Source organism: Salmo salar, chromosome ssa10, assembly GCF_905237065.1.
Source record: "Salmo salar chromosome ssa10, Ssal_v3.1, whole genome shotgun sequence".
Taxonomy (NCBI): Eukaryota; Metazoa; Chordata; class Actinopteri; order Salmoniformes; family Salmonidae; genus Salmo; species Salmo salar.
The window spans coordinates 24721857-24728192 of NC_059451.1; positions in this window are offsets into that span (position 1 = coordinate 24721857).

A 6336-nucleotide genomic window follows, 5' to 3' on the forward strand; every position below is an offset into this window, starting at 1 on the left:
AAATGCACACCCCTTGAGTTTTTCAAAATGTTTGTTACAGCCTGAATTTTAAAATGTATTAAAGAGGAGAGCGAATTTACACAATACCCCATAATGTTAAAGTGGAATTACGTTTTTAATTTAAAATGAACAGTTAGTCTTGAGTCAAGTATTCAACCCCTTTGTTATGGCAATCTTAAATAAGTTCAAGAGAAAATGTGCAATAATAGTGTTTAACATGATTTTTGAATGACTACCTCATCCCTGTACCCCACACATTCTTTTGGTTATGTAGTGTATGTGGACACCTCGTCGAACATCTCATTCTGAAATCATGGGCATTAATAAGGAGTTGGTCCCGCCCCTTTGCTATAATGGCCTCTAGTCTTCTTGGAAGGCTTTCCACTAGGTGCGGGGACTTACTTCCATTCAGCCATAAGAGCATTACTGAGGTCGAGCAGTCCGCATTTCAATTCATCCCAAAGGTGTTTGATGGGGTTGAGGTCGGCTCTATGCAGGCCAGTCAAGTTCTTCCACACCGATCTTGACGAACCATATCTGTATGGACCTCGCTTTCTGCACACAGGGGCATTGTCATGCTGAAACAGGAAAGGGTGTTCCCCAAACTGTTGCCACAATGTTGGAAGCACAGAATCGTCTAGAATGTCATTGTATGCTGTAGCGTTAAGATTTCCCTTAACTGGAACTAAGGGGCCTAGCCCGACCCATGAAAACCAGTCCCAGACCATTATTCCTCTTCCACCAAACTTTACAGTTGGCACTATTCATTCTGGCAAATAGCATTCTCCTGGCATCCGCCAAACCCAGATTTGTCTGTCGGACTGCCAGATGGTGAAGCGTGATTCATCACTCCAGAGAACGTTATTCCAGTGCTCCAGAGTCCAATGGCGGCAAGCTTCACACCACTCCTGCCGACGCTTGGCATTGTGCATGGTGACCTTAGGCTTGTGTGCGGCTGCTCAGCTATGGAAACCCATTTCATGAAGCTCCCGACGAACAGCTCTTGTGCTGACGTTGCTTCCAGAGGCAGTTTGGAACTCGGTAGTGAGTGTTGCAACCGAGGACAGAAGATTTTTATGCGCTTCAGCACTTAGTGGTCCCGTTCTGTGAGCTTGTGTGACCTACAACTTTGTGGCTGAGCTGTTGTTGCTTCTAGATGTGTTCACTTCACAGTAGCAGCACTTACAGTTCACTGGGTCAGCTCTAGCAGGACAGAAATTTGACGAACTGACTTGTTGGAAAGGTAGCATCCTATGATGGTGCCTTGTTGAAAGTTACTGAGCTCTTTAGTAAGGCCATTCTACTGCCAATGTTTGTCTATGGAGATTGCATGGCTGTGTGCTTGATTTTATACTCCTGTCAGCAACATGTGTCTGAAATAGCCGAATCCACTAATTTCAAGGGCTATCCACATACTTTCATATTTTTTTATTTTTTTATTTCACCTTTATTTAACCAGGTAGGCAAGTTGAGAACAAGTTCTCATTTACAATTGCGACCTGGCCAAGATAAAGCAAAGCAGTTCGACAACATACAACAACACAGAGTTACACATGGAGTAAAACAAATATACAGTCAATAATACAGTAGAAAAATAAGTCTATGTACAATGTGAGCAAATGAGGTGAGATAAGGGAGGTAAAGGCAAAAAAAAGTCCATGGTGGCAAAGTAAATACAATATAGCAAGTGAAACACTGGAATGGTAGATTTGTAGTAGAAGAAAGTGCAAAGTAGAAATAGAGATAATGGGGTGCAAAGGAGCAAAATAAAATAAATAAATACAGTAGGGGAAGAGGTAGTTGTTTGGGCTAATTTATAGATGGGCTATGTACAGGTGCAGTGATCTGTGAGCTGCTCTGACAGCTGGTGCTTAAAGCTAGTGAGGGAGATAAGTGTTTCCAGTTTCAGAGATTTTTGTAGTTCGTTCCAGTCATTGGCAGCAGAGAACTGGAAAGAGAGACGGCCAAAGGAGGAATTGGCTTTGGGGGTGACCAGAGAGATATACCTGCTGGAGCGCGTGCTACAGGTGAGTGCTGCTATGGTGACCAGTGAGCGGAGATAAGGGGGGACTTTACCTAGCAGGGTCTTGTAGATGACCTGGAGCCTTGTGGGTTTGGCGACGATTATGAAGCGAAGGCCAGCCAACGAGAATGTACAGGTCGCAGTGGTGGGTAGTATATGGGGCTTTGGTGACAAAACGGATGGCACTGTGATAGACTGCATCCAGTTTGTTGAGTAGGGTATTGGAGGCTATTTTGTAAATGACATCGCCAAAGTCGAGGATCGGTAGGATGGTCAGTTTTACGAGGGTATGTTTGGCAGCATGAGAGAAGGATGCTTTGTTGCAAAATAGGAAGCCAATTCTTGATTTAACTTTGGATTGGAGATGTTTGATGTGAGTCTGGAAGGAGAGTTTACAGTCTAACCAGACACCTAGGTATTTGTAGTTGTCCACACATTCTAAGTCAGAACCGTCCAGAGTAGTGATGCAGGACAGGCGGGCAGGACAGGCAACATATACAGTTGAAGTCGGAAGTTTACATACACTTAGGTTGGAGTCATTAAAACTCGTCTTTCAACCTCCACAAATTTCTTGTTAACAAACTATAGTTTTGGCAAGTTGGTTAGGACATCTACTTTGTGCATGACACAAGTAATTTTTCCAACAATTGTTTACAGACAGATTATTTCACTTATAAGTCAGTGTATCACAATTCCAGTGGGTCAGAAGTTTACATACACTAAGTTGACTGTGCCTTTAAACAGCTTGGAAAATTCCATAAAATGATGTTGTGGCTTTAGAAGCTTCTGATAGGCTAATTGACATCATTTGAGTCAATTGGAGGTGTACCTGTGGATGTATTTCAAGGCCCACCTTCAAACTCAGTGCCTCTTTGCTTGACATCATGGGAAAATCAAAAGAAGTCAGCCAAGACCTCAGAAAAAAGTTGTAGACCTCCACAAGTCTGGAAAATAAAAATAAATTAATCAATTGTAGACCTCCACAAGTCTGGTTCATCCTTGGGAGCAATTTCCAAATGCCTGAAGGTACCACGTTCATCTGTACAAACACTAGTACGCAAGTATAAATACCATGGGACCATGCAGCCGTCATACCGCTCAGGAAGGAGACGCGTTCTGTCTCCTAGAGATGAACGTACTTTGGTGCAAAAATTGCAAATCAATCCCAGAACAACAACAAAGGACCTTGTGAAGATGCTGGAGGAAACAGGTACAAAAGTATCTATATCCACAGTAAAACGAGTCCTATATCGACATAACCTGAAAGGCTGCTCAGCAAGGAAGAAGCCACTGCTCCAAAACCGCCATAAAAAAGCCAGACAACGGTTTGCAACTGCACATGGGGACAAAGATTGTACTTTTTTGGAGAAATGTCCTCTGGTCTAATGAAACAAAAATATAACTGTTTGGCCATTATTAATGACCATCGTTTTGTTTGGAGGAAAAAGGGGGAGGCTTGCAAGCCGAAGAACACCATCCCAACCATGAAGCACGGGGGTGGCAGCATCATGTTGTGGGGGTGCTTTGCTGCAGGAGGGACTGGTGCACTTCACAAAATAGATGGCATCATGAGGCAGGAAAATTCTGTCGATATATTCAAGCAACATCTCAAGACATCAGTCAGGAAGTTAAAGCTTGGTGGGTAGAACTGAAAAAGTGTGTGCAAGCAAGGAGGCCTACAAACCTGACTCAGTTACACCAGCTCTGTCAGGAGGAATGGGCCAAAATTCACCCAACTTATTGTGGGAAGCTTGTGGAAGGCTACCCGAAATGTTTGACCCAAGTTAAACAATTTAAAGGCAATGCTACCAAACACTAATTGGGTGTATGTAAACTTCTGACCCACTGGGAATGTGAATCCACCAATTTGTAAGTCGCTCTGGATAAGAGCGTCTGCTAAATGACTTAAATGTAAATGTAATTAAATAAATAAAAGCTGAAATAAATCATTCTCTCTACTATTATTGTGACATTTCACATTCTTAAAATAAAGCGGTGATCCTAACTGACCTAAGACAGGGAATGTTTACTTGGATTAAATGTCAGGAATTGTGAAAAACTGAGTTTAAATGTTTTTGGCTAAGGTGTATGTCAACTTCCGACCAACTGAATATAGTGTACAGTCGTGGCCAAAAGTTTTGAGAATGACACAAATATTAATTTTCACTGTCTGCTGCCTCTGTGTCTTTAGATATTTTTGTCAGATGTTACTATGGAATACTGAAGTATAATTACAAGCATTTCATAAGTGTCATAGGCTTTTATTGACAATTACATGAAGTTGATGCAACGAGTCAATATTTGCAGTGTTGACCCTTCTTTTTCAAGACCTCTGCAATCCGCCCTGGCATGCTGTCAATTAACTTCTGGGCCACATCCTGACTGATGGCAGCCCATTCTTGCATAATCAATGCTTGGAGTTTGTCAGAATTTGTGGGTTTTTGATTTTCCACCCGCCTCTTGAGGATTGACCACAAGGTCTCAATGGGATTAAGGTCTGGGGAGTTTCCTGGCCATGGACCCAATATATCAATGTTTTGTTCCCCGAGCCACTTAGTTATCACTTTTGCCTTTTGGCAAGGTGCTCCATCATGCTGGAAAAGGCATTGTTCTTCACCAAACTGTTCCTGGATGGTTGGGAGAAGTTGCTCTCGGAGGATGTGTTGGTACCATTCTTTATTCATGGCTGTGTTCTTAGGCAAAATTGTGAGTGAGCCCACTCCCTTGGCTGAGAAGCAACCCCACACATGAATGGTCTCAGGATGCTTTACTGTTGGCATGACACAGGACTGATGGTAGTGCTCACCTTGTCTTTTCCGGACAAGCTTTTTTCCAGATGCCCCAAACAATCAGAAAGGGGATTCATCAGAGAAAATGACTCCAAATGACTCCAGTACCCCAGTCCTCAGCAGTCCAATCCCTGTACCTTTTGCAGAATATCAGTCTGTCCCTGATGTTTTTCCTGGAGAGAAGTGGCTTCTTTGCTGCCCTTCTTGACACCAGGCCACCCTCCAAAAGTCTTTGCCTCACTGTGCGTGCAGATGCACTCACACCTGCCTGCTGCCATTCTTGAGCAAGCTCTGTACTGGTGGTGCCCCGATCCCGCAGCTGAATCAACTTTAGGAGACGGTCCTGGTGCTTCCTGGACACCCTGAAGCCTTCTTCACAACAATTTGAACCGCTCTACTTAAAGTTCTTGATGATTTGATAAATGGTTGATTTAGGTGCAATCTTACTGGCAGCAATATCCTTGCCTGTGAAGCCTTTTTTTGTGCAAAGCAATGATGACGGCACGTGTTTCCTTGCAGGAAACCATGGTTGACAGAGGAAGAACAATGATTCCAAGCACCACCCTCCTTTTGAAGCTTCCAGTCTATTATTCGAACTCAATCAGCATGACAGAGTGATCTCCAGCCTTGTCCTCGTCAACACTCACACCTGTGTTAACGAGAGAATCACTGACATGATGTCAGCTGGTCCTTTTGTGGCAGGGATGAAATGCAGTGGAAATGTTTTTTGGGGATTCAGTTAATTTGCATGGCAAAGAGGGACTTTGCAATTAATTGCAATTCATCTGATCACTCTTCATAACATTCTGGAGTATATGCAAATTGCCATCATACAAACTGAGGCAGCAGACTTTGTCTAAATTAATATTTGTGTCATTCTCAAAACTTTTGTCCACACCTGAGTAAAGGGCTTGTTTGACCTTGGCTTGGGGGTGGTTAGTAAATATTAGTTATCGACCTAGTCACACGTAATGGTTTCATCCCTAGTCAGAGGTGTTAAGGATTCATGACTGTCTATTCACATTAAGAAACTGATGCAGCTCGCTGTAAGAGCTGCCACCTAATGTTTCCCCAGGAGATCTGGCAGTGTTGCTTACCATTCCAGGGGCTGGGGACACTAAATGCCTGCAAATACTCAGTCAGCACACACAAGTCATATGCTCTGAATCTGATACGGTACTTTCCCAATTGCTCAACATCATACAAAAAGGAATGTCCTCCTAGGTCTCTATCATATATCTTGTATTATGTAACAGATACACTGCTAACCTTGCATTGCCCAAATTTCTTGTTGAGCAAATGGGTCTCGAGGAAATGAGACATTAGCAATGCTAGTTTGCTTAGGGTTGAGCTACACTCCACTACATATTTATTTGGACAGTGAGGCTAAAACGTTTAATTTGGTTCTGTAGTCCAGCATTTTGGATTTGAGATCAAATATTTTACAGAGACGACAGTACAGAATGTCACCTTTTATTTGAAGATATTTTCATACATTGGCCTATCTGTTTTATCTTTAGAAAT